Source organism: Epargyreus clarus, unplaced genomic scaffold (assembly GCF_041222505.1).
Source record: "Epargyreus clarus isolate Ecla_fem2 unplaced genomic scaffold, WU_Ecla_fem_2.2 ptg000004l, whole genome shotgun sequence".
Lineage (NCBI taxonomy): Eukaryota > Metazoa > Arthropoda > Insecta > Lepidoptera > Hesperiidae > Epargyreus > Epargyreus clarus.
In genome coordinates, this window is record NW_027332212.1 from 10616793 (window position 1) to 10643638 (window position 26846).

At 35.8% G+C, this 26846-nt stretch overlaps 1 protein-coding gene and 3 non-coding genes across 4 annotated transcripts in view; 3 read left to right on the forward strand and 1 right to left on the reverse strand.

Annotated features, from left to right (window-relative positions):
- The window catches only part of LOC140757515 (beta-glucuronidase), a 65109-nt gene extending 52996 nt beyond the window's left edge, over positions 1–12113 (reverse strand). The window contains exon 1 of the mRNA XM_073093261.1: positions 11880–12113. The gene's annotated coding sequence lies outside the window, so the exon portion shown is untranslated. The remainder of the gene's footprint in view (positions 1–11879) is intronic.
- Positions 12114–20277: 8164 nt separating this feature from the next.
- On the forward strand, positions 20278–20348 carry TRNAG-GCC (transfer RNA glycine (anticodon GCC)). The gene has a single exon. It is a non-coding gene; the product is annotated as a tRNA-Gly (tRNA).
- Positions 20349–21035: 687 nt separating this feature from the next.
- Positions 21036–21108, forward strand: TRNAF-GAA (transfer RNA phenylalanine (anticodon GAA)). Its single transcript has one exon. It is a non-coding gene; the product is annotated as a tRNA-Phe (tRNA).
- A 1960-nt stretch (positions 21109–23068) lies between these two features.
- TRNAF-GAA (transfer RNA phenylalanine (anticodon GAA)) lies at positions 23069–23141 on the forward strand. Its single transcript has one exon. It is a non-coding gene; the product is annotated as a tRNA-Phe (tRNA).
- Positions 23142–26846: the final 3705 nt, after the last annotated feature.

Below are 26846 nucleotides of genomic sequence, written 5' to 3' on the forward strand. Positions count from 1 at the left end.
GACCATTCAATGTTGAACGAATGAAGAGAAATGTTATATTTTCAACAGTGTTTACGTATTTATTTCACGGATATCATATATTACTGAAAATCATATCAATAATAACAGGCGTGTATTGCAAATCGTGATATAACACATGTCAGTGTAAGGCTATCCACACACGGGCGATTATAGTTGTGTAAATTATCGACTAACTTAGTGAACAAGTAGCTGTTTTGTTTTGCCACCCGAATTTCCAATACGTTGTTTGAGTGAAGAGTCGGCTCTTCATCACCGTCGCCTGTTTGATTGTATTCTTAAAAAAATGTAGGGTTAAAGTAATAATTACGGCCGAGTCTTTATATATGCGTAAACTTTTAAAAGTCATCTCGTTTACTTAAGTAAACGTCGAGAAAATTTTGAGATGACTTTTAAGTCCCGATGAACTCTACTTAATCGATAGCACCCGTTAGTAATAATCAACCCTAGGTAACTCTTCCCTACCAAAGTTCGTACACAAAAATATATTGATTTTTATTAAAAATTTAAGGGTGTAATCTGCCAGTTGCTCAAGCGATAAAAGTCAATGTGTGATCAGCCTAAACGTGGCCAAACAATTAGGATTAGTATAATCGATGTATGTACGTTAACTATGTTATTAGTTTCAATTCTTCACGGTTGATCGTGACTGATAGAACATGCTTGTAATTACTCTTTAGAGGAATATGATCGTCAAAACAAATAGTGTAATTTGGATTTACAGATTTGTTATTTGTTTTAGAACGTAGAACTCCCATAGTTACACCGTCAATACCGCCATGTCTGTTTCTGTTAAATATTATTGTCTATAGTTGAGTATTCTGATGAAAGGATAGTAAGGGTGGTTTTGAAGGTAGAACCCTCTGAGGCGAGACTCCGGCGTCACCACCGCCACACCTATTGCTGCCTGATAACAGCCGTGTTAGGCGCTGCTGTATACCGTTTTAAAGGGTGTGGTAAGACAGACTTTTCCGAGGCATTCCAGCTTAGTCCTATGGGTAGCGGCGCATCTGTGGCCGACCTCTGGTAGGAATATCTAATCCTACCTGGGGTTGACTATAGATGTCCATGTGCGGCAGTAGCCACTTACCATCAGGTGGACTGCATGCTCGTCTGCTACTCCTATATTATAAAAAAAAACTAATTACTTATTTAAGAGGTGGCATAATGAGGCGCCAGAATAGGAGGCCCATTTGTTTTTCACGCATTTTACTCTGAAACACTACATGTGTACAGTTCTTTCACAATACATACAGCAGTTTCTTATATTTCCTCCTCCCTTTCCTTCGAAGCCCATTCTTCCGTGATAAGGTCCTCCAAAAATTCCGCGATTCTTTTTTATTAGGTTACAAAAAGAATATTTTTGAAACTTATGTAAGTAAAAAGTTAATAAAATACCTATATTATAAAAAAAAACTAATTACTTATTTAAGAGGTGGCATAATGAGGCGCCAGAATAGGAGACCCATTTGTTTTTCACGCATTTTACTTTAAAACACTACATGTGTACAGTTCTTTCACAATACATACAGCAGTTTCTTATATTTCCTCCTCCTTTCCTTCGAAGCCCATTCTTCCGTGATAAGGTCCTCTAAAAATTCCGCGATTCTTTTTTATTATGTTACAAAAAGAATATTTTTTAAACTTATGTAAGTAAAAAGTTAATAAAACCCCAAATTACTCAATATAATAACAGTGCCATTGTTAACTAATTGTTCATGATAATTGTTATAATTACATACTTTTTGTGACTTCAGTGAAATAATACAAGGAAACTGTATGAACTGCTGTAATCATTATTATCTAATTAATGATGTTGTTGGATATAACATAAGTAATATTCATTTATTTTTTTACGTCATAAAAAGATGAATGATATTTTTCGCATTTATATTTGCATTTTAGTAAGGGTCTCACCGAATACCATAGAACCCATAGGCCATAATCCACTACGCTGACATTTATTCAAAATCATTGAGAACCCTCAGGCATTATTAGTAAAAAGTTTTTTTATATGATTAAAATAACAAACGATTCTGAAGTATATCGTCTGATTCTGAAGAGCAAAGAAAGAAAGAGATATTTATTTGTGAAAAATAGTACAGCATAATGTAACAAACTTTACGTCTATGTAGAGCCCCGGTTCAACCTGAAGTCACAGGTGAGTTGTTGTTGGAAAGATAATTGAAAACTAAGTTAACCCCAACGTACATACTGTACGTAGCAAGCTGATTCAAGAGTCAAAATTACTTACTATTACTTCGTAGGACTAAGATGGTCCCTCATAAAAAAATGTAGGTACCTAACTCAGACGGCCTGCTTTGCTGTTATTTTTTTTAATAAATATTTTTTTAATAATATAGGAGTAGCAGACGAGCATGCAGTCCACCTGATGGTAAGTGGCTACTGCCGCCCATGGTCATCTGTAATCAACCCCAGATAGGATAAGATATTCCTACCTGAGGTCGGCCACAGATGCGCTGCTACCCCTGAGGTCTAAGCTGGAACGCCATGGAAAAGTATGTTTCCCTTTGTGGTGCGCCGGAGTCGAACCACAAAGGATTCTTCCACCTTAAAAAAATTCGTAACTACTATGTCACCAAAACTATTTCATTTTCTCAAAAAATAGTGTAAAGTTGCCGAGGTCTAATTTGAAATGTCGTTGTGTTGTATAGGAAACAAACACATTACAACTCTATACAATATTGCATCTGTGGCCAATCTTGAATCCCATTTGGAGATGGTTGCGGATATTCTTGGATCGCGGCAATGACATCCAACTATTTAGTAGGTTGTAATAGACACCGGACGTGTGAAGGAAAAGTGTGAAATATATGTCAAACGATAATTAATCCGAGCTATAGATAGCCAGCGTGAAGAGATGAAAGTTTAAGGTATATAATAACAAACAACCTTATATATAATTATCTTATATATAACGGCGCGGGCTATTATTTTCAATTAATTTTAGTTAATTTTGAGTTGAAGCTATTTAATCTTATTTTATGATTTCCATTCAAATTACTTCATTAACAATTATTTTAGTAGACTGTATTTTTGGAGCGGGTAACTCCGGATGGGGTTGCAAGTGTCGCCTTTTTGTTATAAGAACTATGATTATTGTTTCGTTTTTGAGAGTGAGTTGACAATTGACGTTGATGGCGTGTGGACTTGTAAATCCATCGGCTCCGAATTTATTATTTTCTTGTGTGCTTCTTTGTTGGAACCGAAAGCAGTTGGTGCACTATGAAGGAAAGCCATCTGGCATTTCTATATCGGTCAGACGCGAGGCTCGGCGATCTGACATCAGAAGTGGGATGCCCAGGAGCTCCACAGCGTAGTGAGAGTGACAGTTGGAAAATTTTATTTGAAATGCAGAAAAAGCAAATGAAGGAATTCGTTCGTGTAATTAGAGAACCAAGCTCTTATAATTCTAAGGTCACATTTGGTGCACGGAAGCGACGCACGCGTCTGGTGGTGTAGTGGATTTAATATTTGCAAGAGAAGCCATTATCGGGTATTCATGTTATTATTACAATGAGTAAAGCCCTCAAAGGATCTACGACCTCATGGTTAGCACAAAATAGCTTTACTGAAATAACTTGGCCTCAGTTGGGAGACCTATTTTTGGCAGGTTTTGTTAAAACTCCGGCAGCCTTTGTGTAGATTGTGTATTGAGACCCCTACGGAAGGAGAATGCATGTCCTCGTAAATACACTCGTTTTCTTAGTACACTAATGAGTCAATGGCGATCTTTAGCGGTGGAACAAATTGCCATTGCTGTTACTATAGCACATGCTTCCAAATTGACACAACTAAATTGCCTAGTGATGCGAAGAAACCACGAATGTATCACGCTAGAAGATGATATAATTGTGGCAAGATGGGCCACGTTTCTGCTGAAATTTCTGCGTTTTTAATAAAAGCAAAAGAGATGTAATAACTAATCCCCGTTCTGAGTTTTTAGGTAATCGTACGCCACAACAAACTATGGAAGCAGTAGCCACTAAGAGACCCCTTATCTGCTATTCCTGCGGTGAAAAGGGTCACATGGTGACACACTGCCCGAGGAAGGTCGATTCCGGTGCTGAATGATCCTTACTTAAAGAAAGTGTAGCTAACATATTCTCAGGTAAACGACAAAATACCAGAGTTATTCTGAGTGGTATTTAAGGACCCGCGTGGCGGGGCGGTCACCATACCGGTCTGAGGCGCGGAGGGCCCCGGGTTCGATCCCCGGCCAGACGGATGGCTAAGTGATAAATTTAGGTTTCTGGTCTGGGTGAATGTATGTTTGTCACTGTGTGTGTCCATGGCACCCGCGAAACAGGTAGTAAGCTGATGTGGGGTTGTGAGTGTAGAAGGCGTTTTATTTTTTTCATTTATTTATTCAAATGTTAACTGTAACTTGCAATTATTAACGACAGTAGTGTTACAGGGCATTGCGTTTATCTAGTTGTTTCACGTTGTACCTAACCTGTGTATTTCACATGATATTATGATAGGTAGAGATTTACTCTCATTGGGGTTTTCCTTTGAAGTATGTCAACTTATTCTGAAGATACGACGACCATACCGACTTAGCCCTGAAGAGCGGCAAATGGCCCTAAATAAAATTAACGAACTATTGGACTCCGGTATTTTACGAGAAAGCTGAAGAATGGTTCTATTAGTTAGGAATAACTTATAATTTATAAATAAAACTAAAAAAATACACTTATAGTTAAAAAAACAGGTAATGATTTTTGCAATCTGGTTACGAACTTTTATCTCAATAATAATTAACGCCATCTAGCGAACGGTGGTGAACTTTGTGGATCGATAACAGCATCACTTGGTTAATTAGTTGTGATTTAGTCCGCACCGCGTTGCTGCGGCGCCACTTACCTCGAACACAGCTACGAAAATAATGTATTATCATAGGACCTTGATGGTTGTTCAAAATTTTGAATTGAACTTACCTTTAGAAATGGGTGGGTATCGGGTTCTGAGATTCCGTTACATGCATTCATACCTAGATACATGTAGGTAAAGCTGATAAAAGCGTAGTAAAAAGGGTGAGTGTTCATTATTTCATGTCCCTGAATATGGCGAGCGAGTACCGCCAGATTCTCGTTCATAAAGACTCTATTGAGCGTATTGCTTTCGTTATACCTGATGGATAGTTCGAATATCTCTCCATGCCTTCTGGTTTACGTAAGGCTCCTTAATAGAGCCATTCGCTGTAATTTACATTGATTGTGTTATTATCCCGGCTTGTACTGTAGAAGAAGCTTCTGACAGGCTTCAGTAAGTTTTAAAAGCTCTAACAGAAAATAGTTTATCATTGAATTAAAAAAAATGCTGGTTTATGAATCTAGGGTTGAATTTTTAGGATTCGCTTCATATTTGAGATTGTACCCAGTTTCTTTCAAAAGACAGGCCATTTATATAGGTGAACAGGAAAAGGCAAATGTAATTGGACACCCAACGTTGAAAACAATAGGAAAGAAATAGCAGTGATAGCCTAGTGGTTGATAAACTCGGCCTCTTGATCGAGAGGTCCGAGGTTTGAATCCCGGGCACGCACCTCTGATTTTTCGAAGTTATGTGCGTATTGGAAGTTGATTATCACTTGCTTAAGCGATGGGAAATATTGTGAGGAAACCTGCATACCTGAGAAATCTTTCCAAGTGTAAACTTGATAAGCGCGGTGCATTGTGACCTGGTCTTTCTCGTTCTGAGAGGAGACTCGTGCAGTGGGACAGTGATGGGTTAATGATGATGATGGTGAGAAAAAAAAAAATATTAACAGACAAACCGGCCGTATCGATTTTATTTTTTTTGATGTCGATAAATCAATCGAACTGCACACAGATGTGAGTGCCGATGGGTACGGAGCCGTTGTTCTCAGTCACCAGACAAAACAACAATCTAGCAATTGGTTACAAGCAAAACAGAACATAAAAAAATAATGCCAGATTAATGCCATAAATGCCAGATTTTCATGTTCCAACAGAATTAGATATTGGCCTGGAATTATCTACTGACAGAGAATCAGGATGCACCGATAACGGCGATGGTATGTTATAGAATATTGCCTCCTATTTAGGCAAGACCCGTATCTGAATTAATCGTATGATGTAAGTATTCTTGTTGTGTGGTATTTTTAGCGAACGAAACTTTAATGAGAAGTGTAACTTAAGTGGGGTGGTGCGGGAAGCCTGTGTGGCGTAGAAGCCTGTGTGGCATAAAAGCCTGTGTGGCGTAGATGCCTGTGTGGCGTAGAAGCCTGTGTGGCATAGTAGCCTGTGTGGCATAGTAGCCTGTGTGGCATAGTAGCCTTTGTGGCAGAGTAGCCTGTGTGGCATAGCAGCTTGTGTAGCGTAGTAGCCTGTGTGACATAATAGCCTGTGTGGCAGAGTAGCCTGTGTGGCATAGCAGCTTGTGTAGCGTAGTAGCCTGTGTGGCATAGTAGTCTATGTGGCAAAGTAGAATGAGTGGTATAGTGACCTGTTTGGTATAGTGGCCTGTGTGGTATAGTAGCTTGTGTGGCACAGTAGCCTGTGTGGCACAGTAGCCTGTGTGTCATAGTAGCCTATGTGGCAAAGGAGTATGTATGACACAGTGGTTCTGAATATATATCGGGTGAGTATGAGTTGTAATCGTAACGACTTAGTGTTTTGTGAATTTGTACAGTTCATAGTAAGGGGTAAGACTCTTGTCACGTAAGTTTATACGAGATTAATACCCAGTATGTACTTTGTTTATAATTTGCTCTCTGCGTTAATTTAGTAAAGGGTCAGTATGGCCGAGTGTATCGAGGTACGCAGTGTGGTATTGTTTGTTTTCAAAAGGCATCGAAGAAGCACACACGAGGACGTGTGATGATGCAGGACGGCCGTAACGGCGCGGGCTATTATTTTCAATTAATTTTAGTTAATTTTGAGTTGAAGCTATTTAATCTTATTTTATGATTTCCATTCAAATTACTTCATTAACAATTATTTTAGTAGACTGTATTTTTGGAGCGGGTAACTCCGGATGGGGTTGCAAGTGTCGCCTTTTTGTTATAAGAACTATGATTATTGTTTCGTTTTTGAGAGTGAGTTGACAATTGACGTTGATGGCGTGTGGACTTGTAAATCCATCGGCTCCGAATTTATTATTTTCTTGTGTGCTTCTTTGTTGGAACCGAAAGCAGTTGGTGCACTATGAAGGAAAGCCATCTGGCATTTCTATATCGGTCAGACGCGAGGCTCGGCGATCTGACATATATATTTATAATGTGATGATCTTTAGAAAGTTGTTGTGCATGAGCCCACGAAGGGTTCTGAGTTGGTACGACCAATTTTCGACAGATGGCGCCACTATCATTCCAATGAAGGTACAAATTTTCAGTCATACTACTACGGCTACTAGTAATCAATATTTATTTAATCTTTTTAAGACATGTGTATTATGTTTTGCGTACGATCAGAATTTGGAAACTATTAACTTGATATTGACAGACAAAATGTTATACCTATGTATTCATTCGTATTACTATATTTTATTATGAACCTTTGTTAATGTAGATCATAATACAAACGGACAAGGAAAATCGGAATCTGTATAAATATTAAACACAATACTTGCAAAAAGTATTCACGATGTGTATGGCAACTTTTTGCATTCCAACAACACTCTTTTCTTTGCAACGTCATTGCTTATGCGCGCATTCTCACACACAAATAAAAATGTATATAAAAATTCACATTTTAAGATGATAAGGAGATTCTTTTGTATTTTTTGTACTTTGATATAATAACTAAAGATATGTTACTAGAGGGCTAAACTTGAAACAAACAAAATACACCTATTGGTATTTGTTGACTCCAGTCGCTCTCTCGCGGCATAGTTCTTAATTTGTATGTCACTGTACACGTGATACGTATGCATATATTATAGTACCTATAGCAGTGATAGCCTAGTGGTCAAGAAACTCGGTCTGAGGGGTTTGAGGTTCAAATCCCAGAAACACTTCCCTATTTTTAAAGTTATGGCGTATTAGAAATTAATTATCACTTCCTTAAACGGTGAAGTAAAACATCGTGAGGAAACCTGCATACCTGAGAAATCTTAAGAAAATGTTTTCAAAGGCATGTGAACTCGACCACTTGACCAGCGCGGTGGACTATGGCCTAATCCTTCACATTCTGAGAGGAGACCCGTGGCTGTGGCACCTGGCAGTGGGACAGTAATAGGTTGACGAATATGCAAGTAAAATGAAAAAGCGAACAAAAAGCGAAAAGTGAAAAAGCGAACCGCGAGCGCATTGACAAGCATATGCACTGCTTGTCAATGCGCTCGCGGTTCGCTCACTTTTTTGTGTTGTTTGGGCAGGTAACATGTCTATAGTTTTAATATATCATTGGTTTTGTATTAAAGTATTTTTAAATCCTGGTTGAATAAAAAATATGTAATTCGTTGCGTAGGTGGCGAATAAGGCGTTTATGTAAACATTACTGTGTGAATATTCCTACTCTGATGATTTAATTGAAACTATAACTAAATTATCAGATAAGAAGGTCAATAGACCCGTTTATTATAAACACATTTTATTTGATTTTATGAATATGAGGAAATAACAATTATGAGGATAATGTAATTCTGTACTGAAAGTAGTTATTTATTATAGATTATACAGAAACATAGTAGGTACCTAATAATACTTATTATTGGAAACGAATTTAATTGATTTATTGGTTTTATGGGTATGACAAAGTAACAATTATGAGGATAGTGTAATTCTGTACTAAAAGTAATTATTTATTATAGATTATACAGAATCATAGTACCTAATAATACTTATTATTGGAAGTAATAACAACAACATTAATTAATTACTAAAATATTTCAATGATAGCCTAGTGGAGTTTGACCGACTGCCGCTCGACAGTTGGGCGGTTGTCGTGAATCACAGAACCGTTCACGTGAAATCGTAATGTTGTCGTGCGTCAATGCGACCAAAGTCGTACATACGTCAGCGCCCTTAAATGCTATGCCGGAGTGAGTTTTCAGACACACTCCAGATTTTTTATAATCGGTTTACAGCCGGTCTCAATAACCTACTTACCTTTAGCTAAAAGTTAAATTAGCTACCAAAAGTAGCTGATGACAGTTGTTTGCGTTTCAATAATTCAAGCTAGTTAGAAATTTTAACCTTTAATATTAATCTATCTTTCGGAGGACTTTGCGCTTACCATAGTTAGGTTCAGCTATACAAAATTGGCATAATGCGTTTCAATAACATTGTGACAGCTTATTTTAGTCAGTTTGAGATACCAGCTGTCAATAATTTGCTATCCCTCAAATCGGGCGGTAATCGTCAGATAAATCATTATAAATAATATTTTCTCTTGGAATAATGGTGTTATTTTGTGATTAAAGTGATAATAAGAAATTTGAGGCCGGTATATTTGATTCTGGTGCAAATACCGAAGCTGTAGAACGCACGACCTACGTCGAAGGTCGACCTATGATTTTACAAAGTTGTGTTCAAAAAGTGCTTATTAGTAATTAGTTTCCATATTCTATTACTGTGAAAGACAATAATGTGATTAAACACATAAGAGTTCTTTAAAAATGTTCTCATACGCGTGTGAAGTCTACCAATTCCACCAATACCAATATATTTGAGATCCATGGCCAGCAGTGGGTCAATAGCTTGACGTGGAATTATTAGTGTACAATGTACATATAATAAAATATTGTTATATTATGTAATACGTTGTAAGTATTCAGTAATCAAGGAACGCGTTTTAATAATATGTAACTAACACATGTATCTGGATATAGTAGGTATATTGCAAAACATGTATTTGTTATATAAAGTAAATAAAGAATATTCGATTATTTTTTACCCGACTGCCAGGAAGGGTTATGTTTTTCGCGCGTATCTTGTATGTTTGTCTTTCTTTATTTGGTCGGATCTAACAAACGGCTGGATGAATGTCGACAATTAAGATGTCGTTATATTCGTCTCAATGACCCGAGTGTCCTTATATAGGTGTTAGAATAAAAAATCAAAATGACGGATTTTTGGCACGAAATACTAACATATTTCGAAAAAAAAGCATCCGAACATATCGAGTAGGGTATCAAATGAAAGGAAATTAAACGGATATTATTAATAACATATTTGTATATATATAAAACAACAAGGTGACTGATTAACTAAATAACATTTTCATTTTTTAGAAATCAACGTACAGCCAAAACCGCTCAATTTAGAGTTCTGAAATTTTGCTCATAGGTTCGCTATATAGCGTTAATAAAGACTAAGAAAGGCCTTTTGGAAATTCTACCCCTAAGAAAGTAAAATAGGGGATGACAGTTTTTTTTGAAATCCTTTAATTTTGCAGCAACTACTATAAAATTTAGAATTTGCTTTCTGGATAGGAACAAGGACACAAGTATTTATCCCATTCCGAAAAATCAACTCCGTAGAGGGTAAAATAAGGGTTAAAAGTTCGTTTGAAGAACCGTCAATTTTGAAGCAAACACTATGAAAATTTGTATCTGGCTTATCCAACAGATAAAGTAATGAAATTCTACCTAAGGGGTAAAATAATGACTGGAACTTTGAATTACTGAAGTTATATATATAAAATATATAATTTCGGAAAAAATCCACCATTTACGCTCTAAAGAATGAGCGTAAATGGTGGATTTTTTCCGAAATTGTAACACGTTTAAAAAAAAGTTAATCAAACCTTTCGAGTAGGGTATCAAAATAAAGGAAATGAAAAGGAGATTACACGTACATTATATAATATATACATTATACATATATATAACACATCGAGATGACTGTCTGACTAAATTAGTAAGTTGCTGTGCCAGACATCAACGTAAAGGGAAACCGCGTAACATTAGCGTGCTGGAATTTTACACATAGGTTCTTTATATAGCGTAAATGAGCACTACGAGGAAAAAAAAATGCCGGCCGAATTGAGAACCACCTCCTTTTTGAAGTTGGTTAATAAAATAAGATAATATTGTTTGAACATCTTCTATTTTTGAAGCAGATACCTACTATGAATATTGTATTTGGTTTTCTGGATAAAAATAATGAAACGCCTATTTCACTGTTTTTGGAAATTCTACTTCAGCCTTTTTAGTGCAGTCGGGTTTTTGATTTTTTAATTAAATTACTTGTTTGTTTTTGTTGTTAAATATATTTTATATTAAATAGGCGGCATATGCTGTCAAAGTGCGTTTTGTTATTTCAGATTCGTATGTATTTTATTAGAATTATATCAGAATTTAGGAAATCTTCCTTTATACGTTTAATTATGAATGAAATTTAAAAAATGCAAAATATTACTTAAGCTAACACCACTAAAGTGTAATTAATAATTTATTTCACAATATTAAGCACGAATCAGTTTTGTTAAAATGCAAAAACTGAACGCTTCAGAGGGACACATTTGCTTACCGAAGATAAGGAATCTATCTGACTTTAACTATAGTTGGCGTTGCAAAAATTATTATTGAGACGACAGTAACAGATAGTTTTAATGTCACAGAAAAACTTTGGTAGTTTAACTGTTAGTAGATTATTGAGACCGGTCGTTACTATATAGGTATTAATCCTTATTGTATTTATATTTACTCACGTATCATTTACATACATTATTGAAATATATATAGCTCGTATACTACCTCCAATAAAACGTTTGGCGGTATATCTACCCACAAGAAAAGAAATACAAAATGAAATACATCTCTGTCTACACAATAACATTAAATTTGCTCACAAAATAAATTAATTTTGCATGTTATACATCAATTTGTATTATTTATAAATAAATACTTAAATAAAAATAAAAACTTACTTCAAACTAATCAGCAAGTTTTCCCGCCAATAATTTTTCGAACGCTCTCAGATTGACACCGATGTCCGTCGAAGTATTTTACGATAGGTCAATTTATTTATTCATGTTAATTGGAATGTATGTTCGAAATTCGAAAATTTCATTCGAAATACGATCGCGTGTTGTCGCTGCGAAAACGAAATAGCGAACGCCTTTACCACCCGACGCAAGTCGGTGGACTGGCCTGCCGATGTAAAAATCACACAAAACAGATTGGAACGCACCGGCATAATCCGACCAAATGGGAGCAAACACGGTTAACCAACAATCCCCTAGTTGTAAGGAAGCAACGAAACACAGCCGTCTAGCTATTTCACTTTCTAGACAAGGCGTAACTGCATTGCTCTAGTGGAAAATAAAGTCATGATTATGTTTGCAATGATAACGTGAATTAGGTCCACGGGTACATGAACATACGATAAGACGTAACTGGCCGGTTGTAAATAAGTAATTAAATTCGAACAGATGAGACGATTCATGTTCCTTGTGTTCAAGAACTATCTCTTAATTACTCGCGTCATTGATACGTGAGGTAATAAATACAGTATCTATTGTGTTCTTCCACATTTAAAGTTATAGCTGTAAGTGTCGAAGCATCAGTGATTATAGTACTTAATAATAATTTGAACCGTGGTGGTTCAGGCCTAAACCAGGACCTCTGAGCTTCCAGTCAGTTTACCAAGTCGCGCTGTACACCAAAATGTTTTCAAAACATTTGTATAAGCTAGAATAATATATTATTTACATTCCAATAACTAAATTGGTCGTATCAATATTATGATTACGACTAAAATAATTCAATGCAAGTGCGTTATAGGCATTAGGTGACAATCTTACGCCCGGTGTTAATAATTAATTTACTCAATTTTTAAGTGAAAACTTCTTTAGCGGCATTCTGCACTTTTTGTGATGGGTAAAAAATGTTAAACTTGCGTCAGGATACGTGTCCTGATCGAAAATTCGTAAGATGGCAAAGCGAACTGAAAATGTCAAGATGTCATCCGGTGTCAGCATAGTCAATGGGTGTCAGTTTCATTTTTTATTTATTAAATTTTATTATTCAGGTTTGGTTTTGAATGTTTTCTTTTCTGCCGGCAATCCCAGAATGCAACCGTTGATTTGTTTTCAACCAAAGACCGAAAGTTGACAAAATTTAGTAGCATTAAATTTCAAGACTAGGAAGTATAATAACAAATCTGAGATCTGCTTCAAATGGAACCGGAAATCAGACGATTCCAGGTTCGAATCCTGGCAGGGTCGCCATGTGGTGGGAAACGTAATTCAAACGACGAGAGTTGGCACACTACTTTATTAAGGCTTCTACAATGAGTTATATTAGAATAAGACACTACGTAAAGAGGTGTACACACTACAGTTTTATATACAGTTGGTCACAGATGTCTATGGGCGGCAGTGACCTTATCATTAGTTGAACTGCTATCGTCCAATCTCATAAATATAGCGTATAAATAATACCATGTAATCGAACAATCATTTTACAAAAGGTGATCCCTATCGAGGGAATTTCTCATGGGTATTATGCAATTTGATGAATGAACACGTGTACAGTCAGCTTCATTAGTAGATAAGCAGAACAAAATTCCAAAAAGACCTATACACCCAAACCGTTAATAATTAGCTTAACACCGCTAGCATAATTACGTATATCTACACGTAATTATGTAGCGATATCTAATTTTGACACTTTACGATATTCATCTGAATATCGTAAAGTGTCAAAATTAGATAAATATTAACGCGTCAAAAGTAGCTGAACACCGTATGTGCAAAATGGCTAACATCACTAATATGATGTGTCACTGTTCAGCTACTTTTGAAACTTTACGATTGAACGTCTAATTATGGTGCTAGTTGTGTTTAGCTTTTTGTTATAATATAGGAGTAGCAGACGAGCATGCAGTCCACCTGATGGTAAGTGGCTACTGCCGCCCATGAACATCTGTAATCAATCCCAGATAGGATTAGATATTCCTGACGTCAGCTACAGATGCGCCGCTACCCCTGAGGACTAAGCTGGAACGCCTCGGAAAAGTCTGTCTCCCTTACCACACCCTTCAAACCGGAACACAGCAGCGCCTAGCACTGCTGTTATTAGGTAGAAATAGGTGTGGCGGTGGTGCCGCCGGAGTCGAACCACAAGGGGTTCTACCACCTTCAGCTACCCGGGTGTATAGGTATTTTTAAACCTTAATCTGTTCATGTACTTTTGGAGCTGGCTGTACAATAAGTGGGTTCCAGTGAATTCAATGCCGGGACAATAAGGATTTGGGCGTGCCGCGACCTCGGCGCACAAACCCATTGACATTGGCCGTTCATCTGTTAGGACGTATAGGACATTAGGTAATCATGAGTGTAAATAAATCTCAGACATCCAGTTCTACTATAGTGGATACAAAACAACAAATATGGTATGTTATTGTAACCCGTACGACATTCGATACTTTTTTGTGTCATTTTATGCTGTTGACGTCAGTGACAATAGTGACAAATTTAGCAATTTTCCGAAAATATTCAGTTTTCAAAATATTGCCCCAACTTACGCTAATCATGGGCAATTTTGAAGTTGCGGGCAATGTTAATTAAAAAGCATTATATCAAAGAAAATTCATTCAAATTTATTTTGCAGCCCAGTAAAATAAAATTTCTTTTAGTCCTCCAAATTTGAAATTTTGCCGCCCCCTAAAACTGAATGCAGACGGGTTTTCCACTGACGCAGGTCTCTTTTGGCCCGCGGGCCAACGTTTGCCCATTGCATTGTCCAATAATTATAAAAGACAAAATATCTGCCTTTATGACTCTCTGTGGCAAAAAAGTTTACGTTTACATCTATGATGCACGTGCTACTGCAATACAAAAAAAAAAAAAAACAAAAATAGCACTGCGTATAACATTCTCATTTAACATGAATTAGATTTATTATTTTAAATATAGAACGTTTTTTCAGCATGCCAGAGGTAAAGGTACTTTTTTGTTTCATGTCGTCGTGTTGTTATGTTTTTCAATCTGTTTACAAACCCTTGCGTAAATACCGCGGTAAATAAAATGCAATCATTGTAATATGCAACGCTGTAACACGAAGATGACATTAGTTTTTATCTTTTTGTTCGATTGTAAGTTAACGACATTGCAAGTTGCGACACAAGATCTTGGTACATTAAACTTTTGTGATGACAACTTGCCGTCATTACAGTATTTCAATCCGCAATATACATTTTAATATATTCTTATATTTAGAACTAGTTAAATGTCTTGAATTTTTTTAACTTACTCTATAAATATATTATTTAGAAATACGTTAATTACTGGTTTTTAGATCTTTTTCGCTAAATTATAATTCACTGTCGGTAAAGAATGAATCCTAATGTTTGAAACTCGTTGTCGATACCTGGAATTCGCCTCTTCTACTTTAAAATGTGCTATCACTGGGAATCTGGCCAACGGATCTGCCCACATGGACCTTGTTTTCAAAGTTGATAATAGTATCACATATGTTAATTCATTTGTTTTTTTTTGGTAACACGACCTTTAGTGACAATCAATAAAAAATGATAACCGGACTCTACTAAACGAATTTCAATATAAACAGTTAATATATATTTTCTTCTTCATTTGTCAACAGATGTTCCGTATCCAAAGGGTAAAAACAGAACCTTATTACTATGACTCCGCTGTCTGTCCGTCTGTCCGTCTGTATGTCTGCCCGTCTGCACGTCTGTCCATCTGTCCGTCCGTCCGTCCGTCCGTCTGTCCGTCTGTCACAGGGCTTTATCTCCTGAACCCTAATAGATGGACACTTGAATTTTTTAAAAAGTATGTATTAAGGCGGCCGCTATAACAGCAAATACAAAAAAAATTGGAAATAAATGGGGCCACCATACAAGAAAGCGCTATTTCTCGATTTTTCGCTTTATCTATTGAACCATAATAGGTAGACAGTTCAAATTTTCCCAATGTATTTACTTCAGTGCCTGCTTTAATAATAAATACTAAAAATAAAACAAATATGAAATTGTTGGTGGTACGGAACCCTCCGCGTGCGAGTTCGACTTGCACTTGGCCAATTATTTTGTTTGGCAGTTATTGACAATCAAATTTGAAAACTATAAAATTTTTCTGTAATGATTAAGGATGAATTTGCCCTATAAGACGAAAACTACATAGCACATATATATAAACGAGCTTTTGTCCGCGGCTTCGCTCGCGTTACGAAGTAATATTTTCATCACCTATTTTATCCCCTTGGGGGTAGAATTGATCAAAATCCTTTCTTAGCGGATGCCTACGTCACAACATCTACCTACATGCCAAATTTCAGCCCGATCCGTCCAGTGGTTTGGGCTGTGCGTTGATAGATCACTACGTAATATGTACGTTGAGTTATATATATTTAGATGAAACTAAAAAAGATATTGTTTATTTTCCTAGCATTCCGTCATTCATTGATTACATAAAAAAGAGGTTATCGTCCGGAACATTACCATGATCTCATCTTGTGAAAACAACTTAAAATTCGATGTTTATTAATTAAACTATGTTGAGTTTTTCTAACATTACTAATGTCAAAAACAAATAAAAGTTCTAACCAATAGTGATAAATGGCTCGGCTTTTAGATACCGACTTTATTTTGGATATATTTTTTACCTACAAACTGTTTAGTTTCTTTAAAAGATTTGGTTTGAATGTAGGTATAGTCTCCGCCAAACTGCTAGTCCGCTCTGAAGTTGTTGCGAGCAGGTGTAGTCATACAAGTTGCTATGCAATTTGACTAGCAGTTTTACGCGGCCTACATTTTAGGGTTCCGTACCCATAAGGTAAGAACGCAACCCTTTGTGACCCTTAGAGGAGGATCAGATAACGTTATGAGGAGTTAAGTAAAATAAAACAATATAAAGTTGAAAAATATATTTTTAGAAAATGTTAAAAACATATAAATAGGTAATACCCAAATTGTGCGGTACGAATTTAATATATATACTTATTTAATAAATTTTACTAGATTTAAAATGTATGAGAGTAGATGGTAGAGAAATATTTATTACAGATCGTGCCAGAAAAAATAACTTTACAAGTAAACAGATTCTTCTTTTGCGTTATCATTAAGAATTCCGATCAGATAATAACATTATAAATATCAGAGATATTTATATAAATTACTCCTATAAATAACAGAATCACGGAAAAGTCACAGAAAGGCGCTTACCTTGTCTAAATGTCGCTGCTTTACTTACATTGGTTTACTATGTTTTTTTTTTTAATTTCCATAATCTCTTTATATACTAGTTTACAGCAGTCTAGAGCAGTGGTAGCCTAGTGGTTAAGAAACGCGGCCTCTCGATCAAGGGGTCTAAGGTTCAAATCCCAGCCACGCACCTCTCATTTTTCAAAGGCATGTGCGTATTAAAAATTAATTATCACTTGTTAAAACGGTGGAGGAAAACATCGTGAGGAAACCTGCATACCTGATACATTTATAAAAAAAATATATCTCGAAGGTATGTGAAGTCTACCAATACGCACTTGGCCAGCGCGGTGGACTATGGCCTAATTCCTTCTCATTATGAGAAGAGACCCGTGCCCAGCAGTGGGACAGTAATGGGTTGTTGATGATGATGATGATACTAGTTAACATATACCTACTAGTAGGTACAATCTCAGAGAACGCATTCTTTCAACCACAAAGTATCTGGTTAGCATTTTATATTTGCATTTATTTGCTACATTATCTTTAGAATTAGACCCTGTCATTCTAAGGCATTGTATTAGATGCTGTTGTTAGTCCTGATTGACACCTGACCGCTAGATCGATGTTAAAACAACTCACACAGATTGCTTGTACAGTCTAACGGTCTAATCCAGAGGTTCTCAAACTTATTTCATATACAACCTTCTATACAACACACTGTTAGAATCAGTTATTTTCTAGTGCTCCTCACAATTGTCAAAGAGCCCATCTTTGGAAATAGGTAGATACGTGAAATAACAACTGAAATTATCTTCTCCCCGTTGTATATTGTCATTAAATAAGTAGAGAAAAAAAGAGCTCCATGAAAATAACCAATTAGCTGTTGCCCCCAAAACACCCCCGATTTTTTAAGCCATTCATCCCCTTCCAGTAGGCCACCGGCGTTAACATCCACTTTCAGAAACACTGACCCCTGAAACATTCGAAACAGTATTATAGACACAGTGTAACATTTAATAGAAAAGTGATAAAGAGTAGGTATAAAATATAACATTAATCAATGGAATGGATCAACGGAAAATACGTCTCCATCAAACGCATCGATACCTACGAGACAGGCATCGAAGCAAAGACTATTTAATAACTCAATATTTTATGTACTTTTTATTAGCCACTGGCGTAGATAAGGACCCCGGCAGACATGCAACTTTTAGCATTGACGATTGACGATTTGATTTCGTTTCTGAAACTAGATTCAGAAACCATACACTACACTGCGTAAGAAGCGATGTACCACTACAGAGCTACACCATACAGTCGCTCACACTCCTTTTTGAATAACAAAAGAACGCAGCAAGTCGCCAAAACGTTAAGCAGCATTGAGCATCGATTCATCAAACTGCGAATCGCCTTTAAAACTAGCGCGTGTGCTAGGGTTAAAAATAACATTCAACGCGCTAAAAGAACTTCGGTTACTTTCCCTTGGAGATCCCAGAGTCCTCTACGCAGCGCCGAGAACAGCCACCGGGGGGTTTAGTGCGGTATGAGTCCTACATAACCCTGTGTCGCTCTCACGGCACCAGGTACCTTTAACAATGTCCCTGAAGTTCCGGGACTAGAACAGGGCTACGGTATCCCCTGCCTGTCGTAAGAGGCGACTAAAAGGGGGCTTTCGGGGTTGCGGGCGGCAAGAGTGGGACCTCGAACCATCCAGGAAGCGACCCCGGGAAGGACGGCGGTATGTGTGGTCGCATACCGTCGTAAACACTACATGGTGTGGGAGGAGCGAAAACTGCTCACCCAGGGTAGAGCCCGATCGGGGCATGGCGCTTGGAGGCCTCCGGTTGTGTTCCGTCCAAGATCCCGGAGTTCTCCAACAAGCGTTGAGGACGGCCACCGGGGGGTTTTAGTGCGGTAAAAATCCCACATAACCCGGCGTCGCTCCCACGTCGTCGGGTACTCTTTGAAGGTTTCCCCCGCGAAAAAAAAGAAAAGGGTTGAAATTTACAAATGGTTCACTTATCCATACTCATTCTCCCATCCATTAGTATAAATGCAAATAAAAGTGGTTAGAACAGTACCTTAAAATTGTACGTTAGTTTAGTAGGATATAGATAAACTGTTTTCTATATAATAAGAAAATATTTGCAATGCCGCCGGTGTTGTCCATTGTTCAGTGGTTTGCGGCAAGCTCTGGGTATCTATTATGTTATTATTAACTTCTGTGAACTGAACCACCAAATAAAATATAACGGTAATTTCCCATAAAGAGTATATTGGCACGGGTCGGTTCGTGAGTGGAGATATAAATCTTTATGATAAGGTCGATGGCAGAGCCATTTACATATTTTTATTGCGATATAAAATATCGAACGAGCGGGCAACCCGAAGTCACAACTGGATCTATCGTTCGAATCAAATCGGATTTAACGTAAGTATGTTTGGGTATAGTCCGCGCCAAACTGCTAGTACGCCATGAAGTTGTTGCGAGCAGAGGGCCTACCATCATCTTTTGAAAACCATCGTAGTTCAGGAACGTTTTATTTCCTCCTTAAAATAGTAAAATATTCCGTCATACACACTTGAACAAACTTAAACCCTTATTAATTTCTCTCTTATCCATTGTATAAAACCAACTGAAATTGTCATATTTTGCCATAGATAAGTAAAGATTACTCACTCCTAACAAGAAAATGTACCCAGTTTTAAGAATTGAAATAGTTGCGTAAAAAAGTTTTGCCACGTCTCCGTGCTGAAATGTCCCTAAAATATTTGAAATAATTATTTATTTATTATGTAAATTACGCAGTATTAGTTATTTATTCGTAAATTTTCTCTAAAAATGTTTTTATTTGTCAAGAATTCAAAAAAAGAACTTACTAATAACCCGTTTGTGGCTTCATTTAATTTCAAGGCGGCGAAGTATCTTTACTATAACTGAAACTGCTATTGAACAAATTAGGTGATTTTTCTTTATAGCTTAAAAAAATATTGCTGTTTGCTCGCAATTTTAATTTTAGGTCAAATTTGATCATAAAGTTTCTTATTCTCAACTATAACATTACAATTTTCAAAATAAATTTAAATATTACTTTTTGTTAATATAAGAAAACAAATTAGGTATATATTGTAAAATTTTAAAACAACGTTTGTAAGCATCGGTGGTTCAGTGGTAGAATGCTCGCCTGCCACGCGGGCGGCCCGGGTTCGATTCCCGGCCGATGCATATTATTGTTGTTTTCGCTATTTTATATATATTTTGTAACTTTATTTTATTTTTAATTATTAAGTATTTTATGTATAAAAGTACTTCATAAAATAATTTTCTTCTATATATGTTCGTCAATTATTTTCTGTCGATATATTATACTATAGTTATTTTTTTTACAGAACGTTATTTGATTGTATCGTTACTAATCTATGGATTGTATGAGTAATTTGAATTTAAATGATTTTTTTCAATAAAAGTTACACAATACTCTGAGGCTTAGTCTAAACTCTAAACATAAAAACTGTTTTTAGTAAAACGAGATATTCTTTTTTGTATTTTTTATTAAAAATGAATACTGAAATTGTAAGGCATTAATACATCCAATCGGAATATTATTAATAATAACGAGATAGAAACTATATTGTTAAATTTATTTACGGTTACGATGGTTAATACTATTGCCATCTTGTGAGTGATGTATGAACTATATCGTATGTAACGTTATGTAACTGTTACCATCCGTACCGCTAGATGGCGGTGTCAGCTGAAAAACATTGCATGAGGAAAACTTAGTTAGTTGAATAATATTATCAATTAGTTAGCAAATAATACTGAGTATATTATTTTACAATTATATTAAAGTTTATTCTTTATATATAACTGCCAATGCTACTTTTTATGTATTTCGAATATTTTCACATCGCCGAAATAGCTCAGTTGGGAGAGCGTTAGACTGAAGATCTAAAGGTCCCCGGTTCAATCCCGGGTTTCGGCAGAAATTTTTATTTTAATTTTCTATAAAAATTAACAGTATATTTTATATTATTTTTTTATTTAGATAGCTTTATCAGAAATTTTATTGTTTATGGAAGCGGTCAATGACATTTTCCTCTTTATTAGTAGTATATCGATGGAAGCAGTATTAACACATTTTCTCTTCTATAGTTTGTGAATAAATAAAAGATAATACTACTAATACGATAATAGTACTTATCTAAGTAGTATAATTTTTTTTTAAAGGTTTTTAGATGATGATGTTTTTAGATCTTTACGAGTGTGCTACTCCTAAAGATTTTTTTCTTTATTTTTATAATATAGGAGCAGCAGACGAGCATGCTCGGAAAAGTATGTCTCCCTTACCATACCCTCCAAAACGGAACATAGCAGTGCCTAACCCTGCTGTTATTAGGCAGAAATAGGTGTGGCGGTGGTGCCGCCGGAGTCGAACCACAAAGGGTTCTACCACCTTCAAACTCAGTACTAATTACCATTAAATTATTAACCACGGTTTAGAGGTATTTTCATGAAAATCTCATTCCTCCAATCCCACATCTGACCATGCTAAAACTTGCATTTATGTTAAAATTCATACAATCGCATTATTTGTTTGAGTAGCCATCGATAACGTTGAAGCTCGATTCATTGTAGACAGGGTCGGACTTGGAGATCTGGAGACCTTACGGCAACGAAGGATTGATGGTCCGTAATTTAAAATAATCATTGTAAAACAAATAAAATTATTACAAAAAATAATGTAGTAATTAGTTACTTAAGTGTAAATACTGCTTGAGCAAACTTAAAAGTTAAGTTTTTACATCAAAATTGGTATTCCTTTCTTATGGTGGTCCTAGTGTAATACCCCGCCTACCCCTAAATCCGGCCCTGATTGTACAGCTTAAAGGATAATCTCTTTCTGCTGGCCCGGAGCACGTTCCGATCCAGCTTAAACTCAAATAAATGAAAAATAACGGTATAAACTTTTGAGGCAGCTGTCTGAATGATTTTTAGGGCTCCGTACCAAAGGGTAAAAATGGAACCCTATTAGGTAAAGACTTCGCTGTCTGTCCGTCTGTGCGTCTGTCAGTCTGTTACAGGGCTCTTACTCTAGAACCGTAATAAACACTTGAAATTTTGACATTTTAGTATTTGTTGCTATAACGGTGGCCGCTATAACATCAAATACTAAAAATAAAAAAGTTGAAAATAAATGCTATATAAGGTCGCTATATAAGAAACCGCTATTTCCCAACGTTTTTCGCTTTATCTATTGAGCCGTAATAAGTAAACAATTAAAATTTTCACAATGTATTTATTTCAGGGGCTGCTATAATAACAAATACTAAAAATAAAAAAAATATATGAAAATGTTGGTGGTACGAAACACTCAATGTGCGATTTCGATTTGCACTTGGCCAATTATTAAGTATTGTAATGCCAGTTTATTTGGATCGCTTGGTCGTTTGGTGATCGCTGGTGACAAAATTTTCTTGAATTTAAATAGTTATATACTATAGTATAGTATATCTAATAGTTATATAGTTAATATTTGAAGGTGGTAGAACCCTCAGTGGATCGACTCCGGCGGCACCACCGCCACACATATTTCTACCTAATAACAGCAGTGTTAGGCGCTGCTGGGTTCCGGTTTGAAGGGTGTGGTAGGGGAGACAGACCTTTCCGAGGCGTTTCAGCTTAGTCCTCAGTGGTAGCGGCGCATCTGTGGCCGACCTCAGGTAGGAGTATCTAATCCTATCTGGGGTTGATTACAGATGTCCGTGTGGCCACTTACCATCAGGTGGACTGCATGCTCGTCTGCTACCCTTATATTATAAAAAAAAAGTTATATATATTAATTATTTAATACTTAATACATAATATTATTTTACAATTATATGAAAGTTTAAATCTTATTATTACCAATAATCCTGTCTATATATTTTGTAACTGTTCACATCGCCGAAATAGCTCAGTTGGGAGAGCGTTAGACTGAAGATCTAAAGGTCCCTGGTTCGATCCCGGGTTTCGGCAAAATATTATTTTGAGGACGCCACCATCGAGGCGCGTATTCTTATCTAGGGTCACCTTTTGACCAAGAGAGATCTCCCGCTGATCTCGGTAATTATGCCTATTATATTTACTTTTACTTAATTATTACTATTATTAAAACGCTCAGAAGGAATTCCAGAAATACAATATATTCTTCCATAATCATCAACATTTACATTATTACATCTTTATCCACTATTATTTTATCATATCTCCATTATAAAAGACATTGCAAACATCAGCTGACATTTCATAACTCAAAGCAAGACTCCACATTCTAAAAAATATAATAGAAAAGTATTTAATAAGTGACGTAAAGTATTAACAACCAGCAATATAAATGGATCAATGCGATGTGCCTGTAACATTCGGCCATCCGACAAAGTAACGAGTCCCCTCGTTATTCAATACATCAAACTTCTGACTGCTGGTCAGCGTTATTTGATTGTGCATCTCGAAGTATACCTATCTGAGATCGCAGTGCAATACTTTCGACCATTCAGCATCTCAACCGCTGTTTTTTTTTTTTTTTTTGTAGAAGAATATTAATGGTAATCTCCGCTTGACTCAGTACTCGTAAGATTGTGAAATATTATTATTCCTGTTTAATAGATTCTTCCAAAACAAATGCTCGTTTATTTTTCTCTTCAGCCCGTCGCCATCCACTGCTGGATGTCAGCTTTTCCATTGGTCTTACACAAGTCCCGATCTCGCACTGTTCTCATCCAATCTCTTCAAGCCAATCGTACGATGTCGTCCGTCCATCTGCATGGTTGTGTGTCCACTTTTCTGTGGCTCGGTAGACGGCTTAAGATGCCCAGCCTATCTGCATTTTAGTACAGGAACGCTGTTCCCTACATTGCCTACCTTTGTCATCTTTCGGAAAGTAACATTGGGGTTAGAAGTAGTTCATTCTCTGAAACTAAAACTTATTGAAAGACCAAGGCAAATAATTAAAAAAATATGTTACCACAAATAGGTGATTCCCTCTGAGATTATTTTTGTTGTAGCTATCAACCAGTACAAAAAAATGGTTCTTCATATAAAATTTCGCAAAATCAATATATTTCAAAGTCTGTCCAGTACGATTAATGTTTTCTAAATTTTTCGGATGATTGTTTCTCATCACTCGATGCAGCTTACATTCACTTAGAAATTGCTCTATCTTAATGACTTTGACCTACATGACTTTCCGTAATATAGAAGTATTCAGCTATTAATTTTTCATCTTTACTATTTCCATCGATAATTTTTAATAAATCTATTTTCCAGCGAATTGTTGTCGGCTGTTCGTTCTTTTAATGTCCTCAAAACACTCACTAAGGTACCCATCGATGTTGCAAGAATTGTCCATCTATTTGTGAAAATCGGCATTAACTATTAATATCCTTGCTTAATACTGATTACTTTAATCCAAAGGTTAAAGCTTCTTTGTCAATTTATTCATACATTATTATTCTCTAGAGTGCGTGAAGCCATAATTAGTGTTGTTCAGAACGGTCCTTCATGGCATATGTAATTATTACACCTAACTCATACTCTGATAGGTCCTGAAAAAAATAAAATCTCCCAGTTTAGTTCATATCCAAAGAATAGTTCCATATCCAAAGAAGTCTTAAATCCTATAAATCTATTTTTAAAGTTCTTAAATGCCGCTTCTTCTCTTGCTCATATAAACAATTTCGAGCCCCAACAATTTTTCCAAAGTATTTTGTTGATTCTTCGTTGGTGACTTATCTTGAATTTACTTTATTTTCGATGAAGATACAAGCCTTCAGCATCTTTACATTCAATCCAAATCTTAGCCGTTGGTATTGTTTTTGATTTTCCACATTAGAATAAGCATTAGCAATCACATTTAATTTATATGACACATATTCCTTTCCAGCAAATTATCTTATTGGGTCGGTTCGCTCGTATCTTACTAACAATTTCCGTAAGACGCATTCGCTCGATTCCTCCCCGTTCCCAACGTCAGTCAGCTTTATAACGCCGTCTGGAATACACACTTTCACGAAGTATCTACTGTGTGTTAACTTATTGGCGTCTCTGACTCGTTAAAATATACAGTTGACATGAACCTCTGAGGTTTTGCCGGTCCAGCATGAACTCCAAAAATATATATAGCCAAACATAAAACCACCTCCTTCAAAAATCGATTAAAATTAAACAATTCTATTTGTGTTCATCATTCTGCAGTTTCATTATCAACCTTTACTTAATCGTATGTTTGCTTCATTTTTATTATAATAGGTATAGAATGTCTACTTGACGTCACAACAGCCTCTATCGATGTTGAGTATGATGTACCTCTATCAATGGATTGACTCTTCGAAGGAAACAGATCCGTGGAAACCCCCATCTTTCTTCCCTATCTTAAGGGGTAAAGTTCATTTCTAATATTCCACTAGAATCATTATTTCCGCCTTGAACATAAAATCTATGTCTTCAACTTTTTTAAAACTTGTGTCCTGGCTCCTTATATCCATCAACGCCTTCTTGAAATACCTCGAAAACTGTTCTCTTAATTATTTCATCATTAGCACTGATTTTCACATTAAGTCTTCTTATGTTTCAGATAAAATATAATTTAGCTGGAATTAATTTTTATTATTGCAAGTAAGTTCCGATTTGCTCAGGGAATTTCAATGGGTTTTACGTGCATGTCAGTAATTTTGTCTTAAGCACATTATTTATAGAAAATATTTACAATAACTTTCTATGGTCTATTCATAATGAGACTGTGATGCGTATGATTCAATTATTGATAATTTTGTTCATAAATCACAATCGCAATCTTTATCATAGAACTGTAACATAAATACCATTCCTTTCGTTCCCCAAACAGACTGATGTCGGTATCAAATCTTATTTTTTTTTTTCAATTAATCCGTTGTTAATTCGTATTAGTTGTGTCATAAAAACACTTGCTTCTAAAAATAAATATTCCATAAGCCTATGATGAATATTTTGTACAGTTAAATATATCTAAAACCCTACTATATGTTAATTAGCCCAATATCCGTAGACTTTGTAATATGGCCTGGGGTTTGATTCGTCTATTTAGTCTTGGAATAAGTTAACTAATATCGCATGATATTTGTGTCAAGGTATATAGGTAATTTGTGTCAATTAATTTAACGTGTTAACTGTTTACATCACTTATTTTATACTCGTATAAATATGGTCTTCCAATTATTTAAAGTTAAATCACTATTTCAATATTTATGAATAAAGAGGATCATACAATTACATTTTTGTCTGAACTTAAATTTCATTTCAATTTCACATCAATAAAATGAAAACATATACATAAACATACGTATTTTATTATGCTATGAAATTATATATCGTTACCACTATTCTATCCCTGTGGCTTTGTAATAAGATATCTACTTTTAATTACTCAGTTAAGAGATAACTAAATTTGTCACATAACACTCATGCATGGAACATGCTCTCTCATGGACCAAGCTCATGTGATATGTAGACAGTATAGATATCCTTACACTGTTACATCTCATTATTCAATATCATAAATTTCATTAAAATAATTGCATGAATATATACGTATGTTATATACACGTATCGTATATATCATTATAATAATTATTTGTACTCATCTTATAAAAGTAAAATGTAATTATATGCTCCATTCAAATAAAACATTACTACCTCATCATTCAT